Genomic DNA, 24291 nt, shown 5'->3' on the forward strand with positions numbered 1-24291 from the left:
TTTTGAGACACGGTGGTGAAACGTGGTCCTTGTGGGGTCGTATTTTCCTCTAGGAGCAAGCTGTCAGCTAGAGATGAGACAGTGGAGGAGGGATAGCTGAAATCCTGTGTTTGTTTGCTTTAAAAAGCCACTTAAAATTAGCTCAGTGAATGTACCCCTGCATGGATTGCTCAAAAGAAAAAAATTAATAAATCAGGCTATGTACAAGGAAACTCAATAATGCAAACCAGGTCCCTCTACTTGCGTGCCAGACCCCTGGGCTCATTTACACGGGGGGCCGTTGGCTCTCCCAGGGTGTCTCTGGTTTTTGCACCACTGGATGGAGGGAAGAAACCTGGGCTGGCCCCTGCTGATGTCTCAGAGCTCAAATTTACAGAGTGGTTTGTCTTCACACTTGTGATTTCAGTGGGATGTTGAAAGGGTTGATGAAGATTTTGCAGAAGAAATGGCCACCAGGCCAGTCCACAAAGCTTTGCCATGGGGTGGTGACCAGGGAGGACGACTTCACATGTCACCAGAGGAAGGACACTTTGTCCAGGTACCGCCCAGCATGATGATTGTATCTTCAGCACTGGGGATGCCTTCCATCAGAAGAGGGGTGGCCAGCAGGGACAGGGAGGGGATTGTCCATCTCTACTCTGCCCTTGTGAGGCCCCAGCTGGAGTCCTGTGTCCAGATCTGGGGTCCATAATACAAGAAAGATGTGGAACTGTTGGAGAGGGTTCAGAGGAGGCCACAAAGATGATCAAAGGGCTGGAGCACCTCCCCTACGAAGAGAGGCTGAGGGAGCTGGGCTTGTTCAGCCTGGAGTAGAGAAGTCTGCGGGGGGGACCTCATTGCAACCTTCCAGTCCCTAAAAGGAGCAGAGAAACAGGAGAGGAATCAACTTGTTAAAGGGCAGACAGGGGCAGGACAAGGGGGATGGAGTGAAGCTACAGGAGGGAAGATTTAAATGAGATATCAGGGGGAAGTTTTTTACAGAGAGAGTGGTAAGGTGCTGGAACAGGCTGCCCAGAGAGGTGGTGGGTGTCCCATCCTTGGGGGTGTTCAATGCCAAGTTGGATGGGGCCCTGGTCAACCTTGTGTAGATCCAGGCCTGGAGGTTGGTGTCCCTGCCTGTGGCAGGGGGATTGGAACTCTCTGATTCTTGGGGTTCCTTCCAACCCAGACCATTCCATGATTCTATGATTCTGTGATTCTATGCACATGAGCTGGTGGCACCACAGGCATCAGCACTGCTGGGGTGGCCCAAGGGGAACTGTGTCACCAAACCGATCTGACTTTGTATGTTTGGAAGTCATCTATCAGTTTGGTGGCTTGGTTTTCCCAGATGCTGCTGGAGGAAAATACCAGCACCCGAAAACCTGTGAACACAGAGTATTTTACAGATGTCCATTCACTGTCATTGACCTCTGACCTCGCACTCCAGAATTGACCACAGCTTGTGGAAAGCTTTCTCCCGTGGTGAAATTCCAGTTCTCGATCCAACAGGGAAACTTTCCCATGCGTGAAAGGGCATTTCCAAAACCTGGAACCTGGGTGATCTTTGGTGGTGTGCTCACCTCTTACCAACCAGGTGGTACTACTGCAATGATGAGCAACAGCATTGGACACCCTCCTTCGTGAACTGCATGCTCAGCTACTACTTTTAACCGCATCCATTGGTCTGTTTTACTTGAGGTCTGTTGTCTCCCTCCTAATCCATCATTTTAATGCTCTTCTGCTTGCTGAGGTAGTTTGTTGAGTTCATGAGCAAAATACTACTTCTTTAACAATGATCTACCACTTTTATAAATGATCTGCTGCATTTCCAGACATTCAGCAGCCCACCTAAAGCCGTGGCTTCCAGAGGATTGCTGGCTATCAGCTGGCCAGATATGCACGCGCTGTCAATCTGATATATCCTGGATGAGCTAGGCTAATGCTCAGTGGTGTAAATATTTCTTATATGAAGATCCTGGCCAAGTCAAGATGTCATTTGAGGAAGTTCTGGCTGGCCCATCACAGTGTGGGAGTTGAAGAACGAGAGATTAAGTGTTTTCCATGGTCTCATGGGACCACACTCCCTGCTTGACCCACATCCTCCAACTTCTGGGTCTCCAAACCTTTGACTCCATGATGACCAGCAGAGACCCCAGGAGCAGCCAGCCCAGACAGCAGCCTGGCTGACTGAGGACATGTGGAGGCCAACCATATGCTATGTCAGGGGGTGCAGTTCTGATTAATATCGGAGTCTGAGCCCTGAAGGATGAGGAAAACACGTTCACACAGCTCTGTGTAAATCATGCTTCATTTTTCATCAGTAGACGGGGAGACTGTGGGGACGGGGACTGGGAAGCACAGAGGTTAAGTGACTTACTCCAAGCTATAGAGCTGCACAGTGTAGAGATTTCCAAGTTTGCAGGCCAGCCACTTGGTCACCGGGCCTCAATTTAATTAGCTGGTGTGTTTTCATTTGAGAATGACAGCACATTACGTTTCCTTGTAGTTCCTGGACCCCACCCCACTGTGTGCAGATACAGATCAAAGAGATGGCTCCCGCTCACAGCCTTGCCGCTATGAAATGCTAAATTTGAGAACATCAACAGTATCTGGAGCGCCCGGCGAATGATTTCTTTTCTACTTAAAAGCAGGCTCCCTTCAAATAATTTCCTCTTTCTCTGGTTCAGGTTTCTGTGCTCTGAAAGCTCCATGCAGAGCCCTCAGAAATAAATCAGATCCCAAGCGTCCGGCCCCGTTGCTCTCTTTGCAAGCAGACCCCCTTTTCACGTGCAGACAGCAGCCAGCTCACAAACGCTGACAAAATAAGTAATTTCTGAAATCAGTGGCCACCAAATCCCTGCCTAAGCTTGGAGCAATTAGGCCTGGGTTATCATAACAACGTGGAAGTGCATCGCGCCCCATGTAATAGCTTTATGGGTTCTGTTGCAACAGCGTCAGGTCTGAGGGTATTTGCTGGCCCAGGCTTGTTTTGATCACCATTCCTTCTCTCCTGACCTGGGAGCACAGGCGGATCCTTCTTCTTGACCTAAGGGAGCTTGATCAGATTCAGTGAAAGGATGCTGAGAAGAAAATCAGGTCCATGACTAATAGTGTTTCTCACTGAGCTCACATAATACTTAGGATCCACCTACACCAAAGAGGAGACCAGATTAACTGGTAGATGTACTATTTATACCACAAATCCTCAAGCCACTGGTTCCCATCTAGCAGTGCTCTTTTTTGACTTTCCCTTGTGTGAGGAAGCAAGGGCTCTTCTGCAACCAAGCCCTTCCCCAGTAAGCAGTTGGAAACAAGCTGCTCCATTTCATGGTGGTATTGGACAGAGAGTTGGATTTGATGATTTAGAGGTCTTTTCCAACCTTAAAGATTCTATGATTCTATGATTTTAGGGCTCTTTAGTCTTATACATTATTGCATAGACCCTTATAGATGTAGACTTCGGGGGCCAAAGGCCGGTTCCTCATTATCAATGGGAGTTGCTCATTATCAATCAGTTCTTCATTATCAACAGGTTGCTTCTGTAGAACCATAGAGTAGTTTGGGCCGGAAGGAACCTTTAAAGGTCACCCAGTCCAACCTCCCTGCAGTGAGCAGGGACATCTGCAACTAAATCAGGCTGCTCAGCACCCTGTCCAGCCTGGCCCTGAACACCTCCAGGGATCAGGCATCTACAACCTCTCTGGACAACATGTGCCAGTGTTCCATCACTCTCACTGTAAAGAATTTCTTCCTTCTATCTAGTCCGAATCTCCACTCTTTTATCTTCAAACCATCACCCTTTGTCCTTTCTGCCCATCCTGTCCTGCCTGCTGTGACTATTAGTAGATGCTGAGTAGTGACAGGGACAGGAGGCATAAGGCAGGCCAACAGCTGAGGCTTTGTCGATGGTCATTCTTGCAGCGCAGACTCACATGTTCCCAAGAGAGGGGGGGTGGTCTTTGGAGGAAAACCCCCACATGATGGGGCAAGGTGAATGGTTTGGGTCACGTTGCCTAATGAGAATAGATGGGAGGGGGATGACAGCCTTGGGACATGACATCCTGGCTCTCAAGATCTACATCCCAGCTACCACTTGATGCCATTCAATTGTGTGGGAGCCAGGCAGATGGTGCCCCCCCCAAAAACCCCCTCCCTTCTTCAAACTGTCCTCATTGTGCCATCTAGGCTGAGGAACAAGCCAGCCAGCCACATGAAAGACCCATATTATGCCCAAATTTGTGCAGACATCCATGGATGTGGCTTCACACTGGTGTTGGTTGGGGGCCTGTAGAGCAGTCGCGATGGATTCGATGAGGGCACAAGCCAGTCTGCAGGACAGCACAGTGCACACCCTCCTGTGCCATGGCAAACGTGAGCCAGCTCTGCTCCCTCTAATTAAGGTGGGATGATTTCACCTCCCATTACCTCACGCTTACCACAGGGTAAGAGCGCAGATGTGGGCAGTATGACACACTGCAACTTCACACCCTCACCTCGGTGATTTGCTCCTGTATCCGTAACCCTTTTTTGTATTTATGTTCTCCAACAGCATCTGGCTAAGCCACATCTATGTCCATGCGTACGCGCACACATGCACATACACCAAGTCCCATAGGATTGTGAAGGCTGTGGGGGGACCTCATTGCAGCCTTCCTGTCCCTGAAGGGAACATACAAACAGGAGGGGAATCAACTTTTTAAAAGGGTAGATGATGGCAGGACAAGGGGGATGGATTAAAGATAAAGGAAGGAAGGTTTAAATGAGATATCAGGGGGAAGTTTTTACAGAGAAAATGCTGAGGTGCTGGAACAGGCTGCCCAGAGACGGGGTGGACGCCCTGTCCCTGGAGCTGTTCAAGGTCAGGTTGGATGGGGCCCTGGGCAACCTTGTGTAGATCCAGGCCTGGAGGTTGGTGTCCCTGCCTGTGGCAGGGGGATTGGAACTCTCTGATCCTTGGGGTTCCTTCCAACCCAGACCATTCTATGATTCTATGATTCTATGATTGGCAGAAATGACCCTATGTGGTGCATTGCACAGCTTCTACGAATGGCAATCAAGAGTCCCAACCTGACTTGAACCTATCCTGGATGCACCATGTAGGAAGGAAAATCCGATTTCTATTTCCAAATGCAAGCTCTGTGCTTCAGGGGAAAAAAAAAAAAAAAAAAAACAGTGATGCCTGAGATAAGGAGCATGGCATTAGTGGTATTTTTTTCACTGGTGAGGCGCCTTCACCCTGATAGGAGTCCCAGATACTAGCACAGAGCATTACAAGCTGGGGGGAAAGCGATGCTAATCCTGTGTATCAGCAGTGCCTAACCCGCCAAGCATAAATATTCATGTAATCACTTTGCAGTTACCTGGTAACCACAACAAAGCACACATAGAAAATGTAATTACAGGGGCTCCGTAAGCTCATCTTAAATTATCACCTATAGCCAGGCACATGTTATTAGATATTAGATTCTCCCCTAGATCAGAATCTCATGTTCCTCGTGTCTAATTTGAAATAACTATCTCCTTATTGGCAAGCGACAAAATCTAAATGGAGTCATGCAAATCCTACTTCACAGCTCAATTAAGGAAATGTGATTACGGATCTGGAAGCAGATTGCTGGGGAAGGGATGATGGCAGAAGCCTACAGGAAGCCTTCGATGCTTTCCAGGGGTCATTTGTAGGGGAACCCGTAGGAACAGAGTTTCTATTGTTATAGACTTCAGAGTATGTGGGGTGGAGAGGGGGCGAGAGACCGGATTCCCATTTTTAAGCGCTTTGGAGATTTTCAGAAGGAGTCGGGTTCCATTGTTGCGTTTTACATATTCTCTAAGCTCGCTGGGAACAATATCCATTTTCACCACTTTTCCCTCTGTGTCCTTCCCCTTGGAATGAGGTTCACAATCTTTGGTTCTCCAACACCTACCATTGATCTTTATTCCATGCTGGGGGCGGGGGGGTGGAATGAGATGAGGGGGAGATGTGATTGTATGCACTTGTCCCAGTGAAAGCCAGACAAGATCATAGAATCACGGAATCTCATACTGGCTTGGGCCAGGAGGGACCTCAAAGTCCACTGAGTCCCACCCCTGCCATGGGCAGGGACATTCCCACCAGCCCAGGGTGCCCAAAGCCCCATCCAACCTGGCCTTGAACCCTGCAAGGGAGCCAGGGGCAGCCACAGCTTCTCTGGGCACCCTGTGCCAGGGCCTCCCCACTCCTGGGGAAGTTCTGCCTCCTAGCTCCCCTCCAGCTGCCCTCCTGCAGCTAAAGGCCATTCCCCTGGGCCTGGCCCTCCCTGCCCTTGACACCAGCCCCTCTCCAGGTCTCCTGGAGGCCCTTGAGGGACTGGAAGGGGCTTGGAGCTCTCCTCAGAAGCAGCCTTCTCTCCTGCAGGCTGAGCCAGCCCAGCTCTCCCAGCCTGTCTCCAGAGCAGAGGGACTCCAGCCCTCACATCATCTCCATGGCCTCCTTGGAACTGGCCCCAACAGCAATGTGTCCTCCTTGTCTGGGGGCCTGCTGAGCTGAAGGCAGCACTGCTGGGGGGGTCTTTGTCCCAGAGGGGGTCACATGGGTAGAATCCCCCTTTCCCAGCCCTGATGGTCCCTCTGCTGGGGATGCAGCCCAGGACATCGTTGGCTTTTGGGAGCTGCCAGCACACATTTCTGGGTTACGTTGAGCTTCTCACCTACCAACCCCCCCACTAGGGCCTTCTCCTTAGGGCTGTGTTCCATACATTCTCTGCCCAGCCTGTATTTGTGCTTGGGATTGCCCTGATGCATGTGCAGGACCTTGCCCTTGACCTTGTTGAAATTTGTGAGGTTCACACATTCCCACCTCTGCAACCTGTCCAGGTCCCTCTGGATGCCATCCCTTCCCTCCAGCATGTTGACTGCACCACACAGCTTGGTGTCACTGACAAACTTGCTGAGGGTGCATCGATCCCACTGTCCTTATCACTGGCAGAGCTGTTAAAAAGATGTCCTGGGAGCTCTCTGAATGCAACAGGCAGGAGAGCAGGTGCCTTTGCATCTCTCTTGGCTGCACACACCTGGATCATTTTAGGGAGGACCATCTGTCAGGTGTCCTGGACAAAGGATCCCTTTTGCTCCTCAGGACATAGCTGTGATGGCAACATATGCAATATCCCTCAGTGACCTTGACATGACTTATGATCAGGCCAAGGACCACTGAGTGCTAATGCACAGATACACCAACCTTCTCCTGGTCCTGGAAATAACCAGGACCATGTCGGATGCGTCTGGAGGCAGACATTCTTCTTCAAACCCCAAGGAGAAGGCATTAAAGTCACAGGCAGCAGCTGTAAGGGGGGTGGGTGGGACCGGGGGCTCACAGGGCAGATACAGATGCAACAGTACATCCTGCCCCAAGTACATCCCTGTGCACGAGTAATTATTCCTACAGGGAAGACACATTTTGTTAGAAGCTAGTATGATATAAATAGGGAAACATAGGGATGCATTTACAAAGATTCTTAGCCAAGAGAGAGTGGAATCAGGACATATCCCAGCTCACAGAATCACAGAATCACAGGGGTTGGGAGGGACCTCCAGGGATCATCGGGTCCAACCCCCCTGCCAAAGCAGCTCCCTAGGACAGGTCACACAGGTCGGCGTCCAGACGGGGCTGGAATATCTCCAGAGAAGGAGAATCCACCCACCCTGGGCAGCCTGTCCCAGGGCTCCCTCACCCTCACCGGGAAGAAGTTCTTCAGCATATTGGTGCAGAACTTCCTGTGCTCCAACTTGAGGCCATCGCCCCTTGTCCTGTCCCCACAAACCACTGAGAAGAGGCTGGCTGTCTCCCCTTGTGTCCCCTCTAGTCATCAAGGGCGCGTGGAGTTATCAAAACAGCGATTCTGGTCTGTTGAGTGGTGGCTTTGCCCCAACTACCTGGCTATTTTCTGCCCTTAGTTTTGTTGCCCCATCCCAAAATTTCTTGGTCCTAAATGGAGAAGACAGCCAGGAAACAGGATCTCAGTGTTTAGGGTGAAACTGGAAGCGAGCGATAACTTGCTTTCCTGTTCTGGAAGGACAGTCTTTGCTTTTGGTAACTTCCACCTTCCCCCTGAAATCTGAACGTGCAAACCACACATAAAAATACACCGGGAGGGAGAACAAAGTAAAGTTGAACCCACCAAGAAGCGAGTTAAAGAAAAACCACACAATTTCCTTTGAAATCAAGCTTTTTTAAGAGTCCTTAAGGTTTTCTTGTATGAAAACAGTGCTTGCCTGAGGAAAAATGGTGCATAAAAAGGGTCAAAGGCATCCATTTGGCGAAGGTGTGGACACACGGACCCTGGACATCGTCTGAGTGTGCCTGGCCAGTTTTAACATGGGCTTGTGCTGAAGTCAGGATTCTGAAAGAAGTTTTTGTTTCAGTGAAAACTGCACTTCCTACAGTTGGGAAAATGTAAGTTTTGACCAAAACTTTATGATCACTTTATTTATGATGCTCAGACCAAATTATAAATGCAATTTGTGTATCGGAAATCCCCTTGAAATTTCAATTAAATTTGATATATGTGCTTTTTCCTAAGAGAGTTTGTTTCTGGGCCAAATTCTTCCATCTTTACTCATACATTAGCAAGTGGAGTGTTTCTTACCGCACGCTTCAGAGCCCGATCCTTTTCTTTCAAGCAACTGCAGGTTTCCACAAGAAAAAGGGAACACAAAACATATTCTAACAGCAGTAGCTCTTTTTCCATCACTCTCCATCTGGTACGTGATCTGTGATCGTACCTCCAGGTCATTATGCTTGTAATGTTTATTGGAAAAATCAATCTTTAACTTTAAGACTTTACACAGGAAATATTAAAGTAAATTAGGGCCCTATACATCCATTTTCAAATTTCCTTTCGACCTCACAGCACCTACTTCTTTCATGAAAGGAAATCAAGGTTATTATTTTTTTTCCAAGCTGTTCCATTTTTGTGTAACTGACAAAATTTCCTGGAAATACAATTTGCCCAGCTACCTTAGTTATTATCTCCAGCCCATATTAGCAGCTAAGCGGTTGTTGACATTCCCTTTCAATATCGCTACTAAAACTCCATGAAGCTTATGCAGAATTTATACACGAATGTCAACTCATTTTTAAAATATGTAATAGGAAAAGATCAGCCAATGCCTTTCTGGCCACCTACATTTCAGAAGGTATTGGCTGGTATTAAAGTAGTGTATACATATATATTTTAAGAAACCACACATTTTCTGGGCCAGAATCCAAGGGCATATAAAGTAGTTTAGTCAGTTATGACTGGATGAGGAGCTAGATGGAAAACAGAGCATTCTCAGAGGGTTTGGGTGTACATGGATTTCTTTCCAAAATTAATGTGAGTGGGGGTCATTAATTTTGCTTTTATTTTCGTGGATGAAATGTCGCTCTTCTGGATATTCTCAGGGCACGACGTGAAGCCACATCTAGTGAAGGCAAGACCCTCAGGCTCACACCAATGCCTTCCAGCGCTGAGGCTGAACACACCTCACTATTCATGGAGCTTCGGGGCTGGGACAGAAATACTGCGACAAACAAAAATTTATTTTTATATATATATATATCTATCTCAGTGATAGCTTTGGGTCTGAGGACAGACAGCCCCATGGGATGGAAGCCACTGAGACAGTCCAGAGCTGTTAAAGGAGGAAATGCAAAGGACCACTGCTCCAGGTTCCTGCACTCCCTTCAGGTGTGATCCTGGACTTCTCAAGTCCCTTTGCCACTTGCAGTTACAGAAATTTAAACAAATTTGAGATTTAGCAAGGGCAAGTGTTTAGTCTGGCATCTACGGAAGAACAACCCCAGGTATAGGTTGGGCACTGGACTGTTGGAGAGCATAGTAGGTAAGAGGAACCTGGGGGTTGTGGTGGACAGCAGGATGAGCAGCATTGTGCCCTCATGGCCAGTGGCATCCTGGAGTATATTAGAAGGGGGGTGGTTAGTAAAGTCGAGAGAGGTCCCTCTCCATCTCTATTCTGTCCTGGTGAGACGGCACCTGGAATATCAGCTCCAGTTCTGGGCCTCACAGTTCAAGTAGGACACAGAACTCCTTGAAAGAGTTCAGTACAGGGCCACTGAGGTGATGGAATGGAACATCTTCCTTGTGAGGAGATGCTGAGGGAGCTGGGTCTCTAGTTTGGAGATCAGGAGACTGAGAGGTGATCTTATTAATATTTATAAATATGTAAAGGGTGAGAGTCAGGGGATGCAGCCAGGCTCTTCTCAGTGATGGCCAGTGAGAGGACAAGGGACAGCAGGTGCAATTTGGAATACAGGAAGTTCCATGAGGGTGTAAGGAGAAACTTTTTCATTGTGAGGGTGATGGAGCATTGGAACAGGCTGCCCAGAGAGGCTTCTCTGGAGACATTCAAGCCTGCCTGGATGCATTCCTTTGTGATTTAGTCTGGGTGATCCTGGTCTGGCAAAGGGGTTGAACTAGATGAGCTTTCGAGGCCCCTTCCAACTCCTAACGTTCTGTGATTCTGTTATTCTGTGAATGCTGACTTTTCTCCCTTCAGTTTTTCACTTTTAAAAGGGGAATGAGGCTATTTTGAAAATTGAGTCAGGGGTGGGGGGTTGGATCTGTGTGTAATGGGGCTGTCTCCATGTGGAAGGTGCTAGTGAAGAGCAAGGTATTCTTGTTGTTTACCATTGATATCTACCCCCTTTACTATCATTAGAGCTGATGTGTCCTTGATGGAATTGGCTCATCTTTGCTTTCCCAAGAAAATGTGTTTAAAACAGAGCTAAAAGTTGTTTGAGGCTCTGTCTTTAACGATGCCAATGGGAAGATTGCATAACATAAAAATAAAGTTTAAAAGTAATTAGATCTCTCTTTTTATATAAAAAGAAGGAAAATAAAGAAGACATTTCTCATGTGTTGTGGGACCACATCCATCAGCTGTAGACCCAGCTCCTTTTCCGAACACAGAGCACAAAAGACAACATAATAAACAGTCAAAAACAAAACCACATGCTGCCATGAAACAAGACCAAATATGAAAACTTAGGAGGGAGAGGCCAGATTCAGCAATGCCTCTTGGTGCTCACATGACTCAGACATCCATGGGTGTCCAGGGACCACCACGACTCAAAAACTCCCACAGGTCTGATGCCCTGGGGACTGCGGCAGCTGGCGTGGGAGCAGCACGAGCCCCCCCTGCCCCCCCCCCCTCCCCGCCAAGCATACAACCTCTCTCCAGGCCACCCTGGACCAAGGGTGGAATCCTGGGAGGTGCAACCACCAGAGCTCCCAGTTTTGCAAGGATGGCAAGGTTTTTTTTCACGCAGCCAGCGTCAGATGTTCATTTTTAGTGGTAAGATCTCTCTCTCAGATTGAGTCTATCATTTATTTCCATGCCCCTGGGCTATTGTAGACTGAACTTCATTTGTTTTGCACTGCTCTGGCTGGGACCTATTGTTCTGTGCTGCTGATTCACTGCTCTGTAAGTGATTACTGGAGCCTTCCCTTCCCCCAGAAGGAGCCATTGAGTCTTTTTTTTTTTTCTTCTTCTTCTTTTTAACATAGAAAATTAATTTTGTAGCTGCAAAAGAGAAAAGGCCTGGAATCTTGTACCTCTATCCCCCCCAAAAAAGGGAAGAAAGGGATGGCAATTGTCTTACAACACATTGCACCACAGAGTTCACTAATGACCTGCCTGCAACCAAATGGCTAAGCCACCAAATGGGACCAGAATTTGCAACGTGACCCAAGCCTGGTCCAGGACGTTCAGATGCAACTCAGGACTTCCTCAGCACGCCAGGCTATTCATAGCAAAACTGTAGGTATAGGCAATCATAGAGGCAGCTGACAGTTGTAAAGAAGCCTGATCCAAACTCTATGACGTCTGGATGACAAGTCTGCAAGTGGTGTGTCTTTTACCGCATCCTCCTTCTTTCAGGCTTTGGCAGTTCTTGCGTTTCATTGCTAACACACATCCAGAGCTACATACTCTTGTAGGAATGAAGATTCTATCCTGGAACAACACCTGGAAATCACTGGTGGGGAGGGAAAATGCTTTGTGAAAGCCCCGAGCAGTAGGTTTTACCTGGAGAGTAGCCACAAGCTGTAGGAACTGAGTTGAAGAGGAAGAGAAAGAAGAAAAAGAAAAAGCCAACAGCATTATTCTTTGGGGGATGGCATACTAATTCAACATGTCTTCTTCCCCCCTAGACATGGGCAGTCCCCCCTTACTGCCTTTTGGGATCATCCGTGGGGCTCTCTGCAGACTACTCTTTCAGACTGTGGGGGGGACATGGAGGTGGAGCAGGCCTGGCAGATCTGACCATTGGGCAGTCTAAAACAACGCCCTGGGCAAGACCATAATCTCACCCAGCCATTCAGGAATTAAGCTCCTTGCTTTGCAGTTTTGGTGATTCCACTTCTCTTCAGGGGAAGGAGAAAGTCCTGGGAGGCTGGGAAGTTTCCTTTCTGGTGGGGCAATATTTGGGTAGATCTGGGACCCATTTATCCTTAATCCAGCCTTGGCTTAATGTCTCAAATTCCTTCGCCGTGTACGGGCTGCCACTCTGTTCTGCTTTCATTACACTCCCAACAAAGCTGCAAAGGCTCGGGGATGATATGACCATCAAAGGCTGGAGGGTTTTAATGCCATGGCTTCCATGGAAACTTCTCATGAGCTCACACGCTCGCCTGCATTGTTTCCAGCTGTGCTCACAACTCCATACAGAGAGAATGCGGGAGAGGCACCAAAGTTTACACCACTTCTCTTCTACATCTCACAATGGCAGGTCCTGGGCAGTGGGGAGAAAGGAGCTTCAGATCATCTGGAGATGGTGTCTCCAGGGAACCAGGCTGCAGATAGAGGGATTGCGTTGGCATCAATATATTTCTAAGAAGCTAAATCACCTTCTGTCATTTCTTTTAAAACAGAGCATGGGAGAAAAGCAATCCCCATTTCTCAAATGGGCACCAGAAGAGTGATGGGCTGTAGCTCTTTCAACAGTGGCCAAAGCCAACAGGCTCTTATGGACCTCCCTCATGCTTGAGAAGTCCCCCACCAAGGTGAATCATATGAAACAAGGAGGGGGATGTCCAGTCTTCCCCTGCATAAAGCTGATCTACTTGGATCCTGGTGGCTACGTGCAGCAAGGCTGAGTGCACAGGAGGAGACAGAGCATCCGTGGCTAATGCATCACATCCCCAGTGTCCTTTTGGAAAAGAGGGATAGAGAGAAGCTGTCCAGGGGAGAAGAAGGGGGAGAGGGCGATGCTCACCACTCCAGCTGTTTGCAGACCAGGTGTGGTCTCGCACCTCAAATCCCCAATGCTTTATTCCCTGCTGAAAAAAAAACCCAAACCTTTAAAGCCTGCAGGGTCTGAGGAGATCAGCCACAGGATAAGAAAGAGCAAATATAAAAAGGTTTTTATAGCTGGTAGGTGGGAGGGGACAAGAGAAGTGGCAAAGCCTTGAAGTAGAAACAATATCCCCTAAAAGTCATGTTTGAAATGAGGTGGAGATTTATGCATTTCAGGAGCTGCTGTCTGCATGAGTTGTACTGTCCTGCTTATTTTTTTGGGCTTGAGAACAAACAAGATGAAAACTTGACTTACGGTTTGCTTGCACTTTTAGGAGGAGAAACTCAGCAGGCAATAATATATGTGTGACTTTTCGGGGTCTTGCCCAGTTATTGCTCCATCAAGACCAAAATGCAAGTCCCAAGGGAGACAGAAAAATGAGACATTCTCAGCTTTATGCACGCCAGATTGTGGTGAGTGCTGTGAAGCAGTCAGTCTCTGGGATCTGCAGCATAAATATTTGGGTACTGCACTTCCAGCCTTGCAGACACACCCCTACCGGGTCCCACTGACCCTGTGTGGGACCAAGAAGGTGAAGGAATAAAGCACCCTTCCCCAAATCTAAAATCCACGGTGATGTTTGGGATAACAACACTGACAACAACCCAGGATACATCTCCAACCATGTGATTTTTCTGGCATTGCCACCCAAGGTAGCTAGAGTCAGCCTTGCTGAGGCCAACATATGGCACATGCTTTGTCTTGGATCCCCCCAACCTTGTGAAAACATCTCTTGATGTGTAAGATGACCCGAAGGGGGGACATCCTGCTATCACTTTCCTTCACTCTCCCTTCACTTTCACATGCCAGGTGTGAGCTTTACACACTTGGACTGTCTGTCTGTTTTTCCCATCTCCTAAGGCTGTGTCTCAGCTCAGTGCCACAGCCTGGCTTCCCCACTCCACATCACCAGGCTCAGAGCTAGCCTCATGGCATCCCATATGCATGGCCAGGGACACTGAAACCTGTAGCTCTGAACAAGAGGTAATGTGGCAGCTCCTGGGACATCTTTCCACGTCCTTCAGCACTATCTTGCTGTCCGAGACAAGGACTGGAGGAGGTCTGATTTTCATGGACATTTCCCCGTCTGAATTACCCATAACTGGGACTGTGGATTGAATGAGCTGCCCAGAGAAATGTGATTTCTACCAGAGTTGTAAATCCAGTAAAGTCTGCATCATATATAATTTCTTCTCTACCCTCTCTGCAGGAGCTGGCAGCAGCCAGCACCCCAGATAGGTGGGTTGAGAGCAAGGTCATAATCTCCCTTTGACTTGCACTCTCTTGAAGACACAAGAAGAAAACACAAACTCCCAAAAGCTCCATCCTCCTATACAAGATTCATTGCATTCTTATTTTTTCTAAAATTTTCCTGTTATCTAGTGTCTTTTCAAACTGTCTGTTTAAACCCTCTTTTCCAGATGACAGGTGGCTTTCCAAGGTTCTCAGTTTTGTTGCCTTTCAGATGACCTTATGAGCAGAATGCCATCAAGCCATGCAAGTGCTTTTCCTTCTCCCAGGCAGTGGGATACCTTTCAGGTAAAGGAGTACCATGTATAATGACAGCTGGGAGATGTTTGTGGTTCCCCTCCTGTCCACCAGCTGACAAGGCTGTAGGTCCACTGGCTGCTCCATCAGCTCCCAAGGGCTCCTTCCAAACTGCAAAAGAGGAGAGGCCCCAGGATGGATAGGAGTTTTGGGGGGAATTCACTGGTATTTTTTCCACACTAGTGTCTTTAACAACTTAAACACTCACTGGTGTGTTTAACAACCCTATGCAGTGCTACAAGCTTGGAGAACACTGGCTGGAGAGCTGTCAAGCAGAGAAGGACCTGGGGATGTTGAATGACTGCAGGCTGAACATGAGCCAGCAGTGTGCCCAGGTGGCCAGGAAGACCAATGGCATCCTGGCTTGTGTCAGAAATAGTGTGGCCAGTAGGTCTGGGGAGGTGATGGTGCCCCTGTCCTGGGCATTGGTGAGGCCACACCTCGAGTGCTGGGTCCAGTTCTGGGCTCCTCACCATAAGAAGGACATCGAGGTCTTGGAGTGAGATCAGAGAAGGGCAACCAGGCTGGGGAAGGGGCTGGAGGGCAAATCCTCTGAGGAGCGGCTGAGGGAACTGGGGCTGTTGAGCCTGGAGAAGAGGAGGCTGAGGAGAGACCTTCTCAGCGCCTCCACTGACCTGACAGGAGGGTGCAGAGAGGTGGGCGATGGTCTCTTCAGCCAGGGGACAGGAGATGGGACAAGGGGAAATGGGCTCAAGCTGCACCAGGGCAGGGTCAGCTCAGATGTGAGGGAAAAGTTCTTCACTGAAAGAGTCATCAGGGCCTGGAACAGGCTGCCCAGGGAAGGGGTTGAGTCACCATCCCTGGATGTTTAACATAGGACAGGAACAGTTGGACTTGATGATCTTAAAGGTCTTTTCCAACCATGTGATTCTGTGATACTCTGGTTCTGTCTTTCCCTATGCATAACCAAAGTTTTGCTTCCTTTGCCACAGTGAGAGCAGTTAAAATGATGTGGTGGTTCTGGGTAGAAAAGGCTGTAAACATCACTGTTGCAATAGAAAAGCCATTTTCGGAGGCTAAAACGAGAGCAACAAACTTGTATTAACACAAAAAAGAAAAAGAAAAAAAAAGAGGTGAAAATGTTGAGCATGGAGTCTGGCTAGCCCGAGGGATGAAAGAAATACTGTCTGTGGGACAAAAGGAGCACTGCATGAGAATAAATTCAGTGTCTGGGGCCAGATTTGCAGCATTTGCTTCTATTTCATGGTACCTTAATTTTAGAAGAGACTCAACTTGAGACAAACCTTAGAAACATGATGGGTGGGCTGAGCTCATTATTGTCCCAAGCCCCTACTGGAATCCCTCTTTGGACAAACCTCAGACAGTGGTGGCATCCAAATGCCAAACCCCTCTTGAAAATGTTTGTGTCGACAATGAAGAGACAAAACTAAGCCTAGATTTCAAAACTGAAGTCCACCTGGAGGTTTGATTTTGGCCCAGTAACTAAGGGAAGGGTGAGATGGATCTCCATTTGCAGAAGGCAAAAGGGTTCTGAATTTGTTTGTGCCTGATTTTTGGAGGAGAGAGGAGGTGACAACCTGGGGATGGTACAACTTATCTGTCTGATACAACATGTCCCAAACACCATCAATACCCGTTTTTTCTGCTGACTATTGCTCTAAGATTCTGAGCCCACTGAAAGGACTCAGGGAGCTTGGGTTTGCAGCAATGCCTTTGCTTCACTTCACCTTCCCCAAATGGTAGCAAGCTGGCATTGCCAGGGATATAATCCTTCATTTCAGATGCCCACGGCAGGATGAAAACAAACCAGCACTGTGCAGTGTCCCTCTACCTCTCAGGAGACGTCCCAGGCATGGGAGTGGTTGCTGCTGTATGCAAGGCAGGATGGCTCACCATCATCCTCCTAATTGTTATTTCCTTAGCTCTCCCGATGATACAGTTTGAAGCACAGAAGTGTTCTGTGAGGAATGTGTTTTGAGATGAAGATGAATACCTCGGAGCCTGACAGCATAAACACTGAGAGCTTGTTTGGCTTCTTCCAGTGCCAGCTCCCTGGATGGATGCAGAAGGCCCCTTCGCCACCCGTGGAGGCTCTTTGGTTCCCTCTGATGAGTTAGAGCTGTTCTGACCCAAAGCAGATGGAGTCAGTTATTTACACCACGTTCTCCTGGGGTGCACTCTTGACCCACAGCTCGCTGATCTCGATAGACATACTCGCTGGTGCTGGCTGATTGTTTCGGTATGACACAGAGAACATTGGTGGAGCAGAGCCAGGCAGAGGCCCCCGGAGAATGAGCAACTGATGGGGATGTAGTGCTGGGAGAAGCCTTGCTGGTCCCATGCTGAGCAGATGTGCCTTGTGTTCAGGTGGCAGGAAGGGAAGAAAAACTTCTTTGCTGGCTCCTTGTGAGCTGGGCTGGGTGGTGGTGATCAGGGGATGCCACCCTTGATGGGATGTCACTAAGGGCCAGGCACTGAGCGTGATGTTGAAGGCAGGGAAAAAGGAAAGCATCTCTGAGAAGTGTTGGTCTTGGAAATGCCACAGGAGATGGTTTCCAGGTTCAAAGACAGTGTGTCCATCCTCTGTGTGATGCTCTGAGGAACAAGGCAGAAGGACAAGCTGCAGCCACTTCTGCTCCAGCTCACAAGACTGCTGCTCATTTAATGGTGTGGGTCTGAGGGACCCATCTTTCACTTACCTTTAGCTCTCCTGCCCTGTAACTTTAGGGTCCCTTGAAATGCACCCAGAGCTGAGAGGAGAGGTCCATGAAACTCAAAACCACTACTGTCTCATGCTGCCGTGTAAGCCAGAGCAAACGTGATCGTACCTGCCAGACAGCTGAGCACAGCAGGCAGCTGCTGTCCTGGCTGCTGCAAGAGGAGAGATGAAGGAATTTCAGAGATAGCATGTGGGGAAGGGTGTTAAAAGAGTTGCAAGGACTTCAGCACTTGATGCCTACGATTCCTTGATACGAAGCCAGCAGAGAGCTGTTTGCTCCCACTCCGTTTTAACCCTTATTCTCTTTTTTTTTTTCACTCCACTGAAGGAAAACTTCAAGCTAAGAAGGAACAAAGAAAGATTAGGCAGGAGTAGCATTTTCCTGGCTGCTATCATATCCTTTTTTCCAACTTTTCTCCTTTTTTTCCCCCTCCTCTCTGCACTGACATACCTTTGACGTTTTATGAGCTGAACTGCATTTCATTGCACGAAGCACTGGCAAACAATCTGAGAGTCTTTTTTCTTCTGAGGTGTTTTTCAGCTTCCAGGCTATAATCTGAGTCTCTTCAAGCCAGAGCCAGGCTGCAGCCATGGGCCTGGCTGACATTTTACAGGGAAAAGGGAGCAAGGCACCAGCTTATAAAAGCGTTTGAAGACCCAAGTGTTGCATATTAGGATACGCCAAGTTTGAACTCCGCACAGCATGCTCACTTGGCTATGAAGCTTACCTGGGGTAATCACTGCAAAGTCTACAACAGCAGGCAGGCTGACACAGCAACTTCACCAGTGTCCTTCACCAGCCATGAGTGGGCCCAAGAGCAGCAGGAGACCAGAAGAAGTTCCTGAAGTGGGCAGTTAACCCATGGAACTCCTCGCCAGATGACATCATGGACTCAAACCATAACTATGGGTTTGAGAGAAGTCCTTGGGAGAGAGATCCTTTGGATATGACTAACTAGACATTCTTCAGCCAAGAAATGCAGAAAATGGTCAGAGGCTGGAAGAGTACTATCATATGTGTTCATCCTGTTACACATTCATTGAACCACCCTTCCTCTTCCTGAATCAAGTGATGAAGCTATTTTAATGTGATCAACCAAGGAGAGCTGGGACCTTCCCATACTTGAGTTCTCTGTATTTTGTTTTGAAATATGTATGTGATGCAGCAGCATCTCATTGTCCCAGTGGAGGCTGATGTTGCTCTTGTCCCACCAGGGACCAGATCCTTCCTCACTCCAAAGAGGCAAGAGTTGGGAGGAGAAAGCGAGGCCAGAAACCTACTGAGAAGGAAGGAGGCAGAACCAATAGTTGAATCCAGGTCCCTTGGGCTGGTTTACTCAGTCCTTACAGGAACTGAATTGCTTACAGTGAATCAGGCAGAGGGCCTGATTCAGTATGAAGACCCTGGCTAGACTCAGTGGGTTTTGAATCACATCTAAAGGAGGAATAAACCCTATGGTCTGCCTCATCCTAGGGCTTGAGTGGGGCTCCACTTCATTTTGTGGGATCTGCAGGTGGTGCAGCCTACGGGACAGAGATGGAGGGATCATTACAGAAGAGTTTTGGGAGGTTCCATCAGTGTACTCTGACCACACGTATCGGTCTGAACTGATGCCAAGCAGGTTTAATGGTGGAATGCTACCTTTCTTTTCAATGTTCAGAAAGGAAAGGGCCTGTGGCTGCTTCTGCCGTCTATCTGAAGGGATCTGCGTCATGAAGAGAACAGCCTGGAACTGGCCAGGGTGCAACATGAATCAACAGGATGGACTCTGCTCTGCCTCAGCGGGAGGTAAATCATCAGTGCCCAGTCTGATGTTAAAGTAGTTACAGCACCGAAGTTTCACAGAATCACAGAATCACAAGGTTGGAAGAGACCTTAGAAGATCATCAAGTCTAACCATTCTCATCCTATGCTAAGCCGTATCCCTAACTACTTCATCAAACCTTTTTTTGAACACATCCAGGGAAGGTGACTCACCCCCCTCCCTGGGCAGCCTGTTCCAGACCCTGATAACTCTTTCAGTAAAAAAATTTTTTCCAATATCCAATCTAAACCTGCCCTGGCAGTTTTGAACCATTTTAACTTCCAGCTGGGGTGAAACCTGCTAAAAAGCATCCATGGGAAGTTCTGGGCTCAAATGTCTCTCCAAAGAGGAAAGTGAGATGGTGCCCAGAGATACGGAGCTTTTGAGGATGGCAGCAACTTGAGAAAGACTTCTTCAGAAAGGCATAAAGGTTGTTGGTATCTGTTGGAGGGTGAATCAAGCAAGCCAGAGGGCTTGAATGAGCAACCCAGTGTTGAATGGAATCCCTTTCTAATTTAACCTTTGGTGGAGCTTAGGATGGAAGAAGCAATAGTTATCACTTGGGAAGTTTGTGGGGGCAGGGAGGCTAATGAGCTTTATCAACACTCGCTTCCCAAAGTCCTAACACCCCCTGATGTCAATGGACTGTGTTCAAAGTTCAGTGCATTCTTTGAAGAGCTCAACAGGAGAGGATAACTCCCACCACCTACCTAAGGAGGGCCATCTTAAAGGTTTCTGGAAACAGACCTGGATGAAAATCACCAGCCTACATCACGCTGAAGACTGACTAGGGGGTCTCTGTCTATACCTACTTTCAGAATGATGAAAACAGAATTTATGACATCAAATTTCCCTTCTCAAGCAATGTCTTTTAGAAAGATGTCAACAGAGCAGAAAGGGAAAAAATTGTCAGGTCACGCAAGAGCAGTGCATTATTGATTTTGGAGGCGCAGTAAAATATATTAGCAATAATGAATGACTGCATTGACTACTTTAGATCCTTTTTAATTGCATAGTTGGTGTCTGAATTGTGCTTCTCCATTTTTTTCTTGGGGGAGAAAAAACATGCTTTATCTATAAAACTACTTTTAATCACTACTATTTCTATATGTTGACTCTCTTGCTTCCTACCAGCTTGCTTTGTGTTCACAGCTTTGAGATAAGTCCTCTGCCAGTGTGAACCAATGCCTCCCTCTTCATGTCTCTGTTGTAAGGTAATTTTACATCTACACAGAATTTCCTGTGATGTGAAACATGTCAAGGTCTGTTTGACTCCATCTGAAAGTATGAAAAGCTCAGATCTGAAGCGTGGCTTCATCAGACCGTAAAGGATGTTATAGCAAATTGTGGAAGATGGTGGGGAGCTGCCTAATTCTCTAGGTGACCTAGTGGCTGTGTCTGAACCTGACCATTAGCTCCAAGGACTGGTGCTGTGGAGGTTTCCCAGATGAAGGAGTTACCCCAGCTCTGTTTCCACCTTCCTTGAGGATCTTCATCCAGCCTGTATTTTTGTGGAGATGAAATGGTTGATTGGTGTTTTACTGAACACCTAATCCCATTACCAAACCCTGAGATGCTTGTTTTTCTCTAAAAAGCAGAGAGCATGTGGAGTCTGGCTCTCTGTACCATGGTATGGTGGCTGGATATGGGCAATTTTCTTTGAAGCTCTTCTATCTCAATAGCCACCTCAATATGAAAATAGCTGGGATGTGTGCTAGTGGAGAGCAGTTCTCAGCTCTTCTTGGTTTGTTTTCGTCTAAAATAAAGCTATTCCTCATACCAGTGCCCTTCCCCAGGCCTGAGATATTTAGGTATGACTCTCTATGAGTCACAGAATCACAGAATGTTAGGGGTTGGAAGGGACCTTGAAAGACCATGGTTGGACTCGATGATCTTGAAGGTCTTTTCCAACCAAAACCATTCTATGATTCTATTCTACAACCTAGTCCAATCCCCCTGCCAGAGCAGGATCACCTATATTAGGTCACACAAGAACATATCCAGGTGAATCATACCAAGGACTCCCTGCTGCTCCAGCTTTCTAATATAAAGGAAAATCAGAGTCTTCACCTGGGAAATGGAACATCAGGCCTTTCGGGGCCAAATTCTCACTGGGTCATAAGCTGCTTCAGTTAAGGGGTTGTTGGGACATTGTGGAATCTTGTAGCAGATGGTGAAACCAAGCTCTTTAGATGCATAATTGACCAGTCATGTTGAGCCTCTGGCATACCTGAGATTTATATGCAGAACTGGAGTTTCCTTGGGTTTGTACAATGCAATTCAGCTCCGGGATTATTTTTTCTTAACAGCAATGGTGCAGCTAAGGGGATGGAGAACAGCAAAGCCAAATGGGATGCTGCACTAGGCAGCTGAGCCTAGCACAGACACGGTGCAGCCTGTTACTGCAGGACTTCTGCATCTGGGGAAAGGCTGAAGAGAAAAAATGAGCCAAAGAGCCAAGGACTAGAAAGGGAAATATCTGCTAACGGAAAGGCACGGCTGCCTGGGAAAGAGATCCTGTGAGTTATTGCAGGAAAGCACCTAATGCTGATAGCTGTGATGTGCAGGTGCAGCATTAAAAGGGGAAGGTTGCAGGGCTGGCCCACTCCCATAAATCATAGAAGGGAGGGCATGGGGATTAGATCAGGGACTGAACAGTGCAAAGCCAGAGTGAAATCTTTCTATCCATGACTGGCCAGCAGATAAATGATATAGAGCAGTACACAAGCACAGGGTTTGAAAGCACCTGGCAAGAGAGAGAAAATGTGGGTTTTTTTCTGATAAAGTTTCACAGAATTAGGCTGGACTCAGCACCACCCTTTTGAGGCTATCATTTTAGAAGAGGTGGAAGATATTAATGATCACCTTTAAATGCTCTGAGAGTCTGTGATGGAAAATACTGCATCAACAGCTACACGAGTTATTCTAGCTGGATGCTGAGACCTGAGCTTTGTCCAGATCCTTTTCACAGCTGTGAGTCTTTTATATTTCTTTTATATATGCACTCTTGTCCAGGGGTGCACATGCAGACACAGGGCTAACAACAAAATGCACATCTTATCATGCATTTCTGGAAGCAAGGAGCCATCTAAGTCGATGAAGATTTAAGAATAGATTCAGATCCACAGCACTGGATGAGGCCACAGTCCCTGTTGCCTGCAAGACTCTTTCTGCACATAGTCAATAGAAAACATCTAGATCAACAACTCTAAACTTGGAAATACTGATTTTTTTTACCCCACTGTGCAGTCTTGCAGCAGTTGCCTGTTTTTTCAGGCTGTTGTCTTTAACACTCACCATCGTGTTGACTCAGCAGGAACTGAATTCACCAGCCCAGCTCTCACCATCTCCAAGGATCTATTGCTACAGGTTCCCCACCACTTTTCTTAGGTACATTGGTAAAAAGACAGGATAATGGAGTATTGTGTCCAGTTCTGGGCTTCCTGGTATAAAAAAGACAGGGATCTCCTGGAAAGAGTCCAGCAGAGGGCTACAAAGATGATTAGAGGACTGGAGCATCTCCACTATGAGGAAAGGCTGAGTGAGGCTGGGGCTGTTCAGCCTGGAGAAAAGAAGCCTGAGAGGGGATCTGATCAATGGTTATCAATATCTGAAGGGTGGGACACAGGGGGACATGGCCAGCCTCTTCTCAGTGGGCTGTGGGGACAGGACAAGGGGCGATGGCCCCAAGTTAGAGCACAGGGAGTTCCACACCAATATGTGGAAGAACTTCTCCCCAGTGAGGGTGAGGGAGCCCTGGGCCAGGCTGCCCAGGGGGGTGTGGAGTCTCCTTCTCTGGAGATATTCCAGCCCCGTCTGGACGCCGACCTGTGTGACCTGTCCTAGGGACCCTGCTTTGGCAGGGGGTTTGGACCCGATGCGCTCTGGAGGTCCCTTCCAACCCCTACAACTCTGTGATTCTGTGATTCTGTGAATGGGAGAGGAAAACACAACTCAGTCAGAATATCTGCTTTGCATCTGTGATAACGGTGGAACAAATATCACAGGCTTAAAGGCACTGACATGTGCTGGAGCACTTTGCAGCACCTCTAGGAAACCCTATTACAGCCAGAGCCTCATATCCAAAATATTTCTGCTAAACTGGGGAGAGCTTTCACAGAAAGCAATAAAACTGACCAAGGGATGAACACGAGGGTTAAATCACAGAACAGTGGTTCCCAAATTCAGGCTTACAAGGCCACAGTATCTGGTCCACAGAAGTGCATTAAAGAATTATTTTAGTTGAGTTTGGAGGTTCATGGTACCTGAAAAGAAGTGTTTTGGCCCAAGTATCTGAGAAGTTTGAGAACCACCCTGTTGAAGAGCTGCAGCTCCCAGGACTTACTGTGCCATGGACTAACATCACAGACAAAGCAGAGGACTTCTCATCTGTTCTGGTCCTGCTGGATATGGCAGCGCAGTGATGAAGAGGTGGGTAAAGCTCAGGGGATGAAGAGGGACACAACAACAGAGAGAAAATTGATGAATGGGAAGAAATGCCTGGAGGGAGAAAGACAGAAGAAGGCAGCAGCTGTGAAGGGCATTTGCAGAAGGCTGGGAATTCCAGTGGCAGATGGTGTGGTGGTGATGACTCTTCAGAGAGATAAAATAAGGGTAAAAATCAGGGATGTTTTTTTCCCTGTATTTCATAGTACATTGAGCTTTGCAGGTGACGACTCCTGTCTCTCTTCAGTCAGGTCACACAGACCAGCCAACCAAACCATTCACACAATGATGTTTTCAATCTTGCTACTCCTGGCAGTTGTGCAGTCTATTCCAGCATGGAAACCATTTTTCCAGTGGTGACTTGAACATCCCCCTCAAATGTCGTAAGGTCTCCTCTTGCTGTGTTGAAATGATGGTTGCATCTGCCAGTAGACCCACCTCAGCAGCTCTCCTCCTAGCAGGGCAGGCTTCATGCA

The sequence above is a fragment of the Gallinula chloropus genome, assembly GCF_964237585.1.
Source record: "Gallinula chloropus genome assembly, chromosome: 1".
NCBI lineage: Eukaryota > Metazoa > Chordata > Aves > Gruiformes > Rallidae > Gallinula > Gallinula chloropus.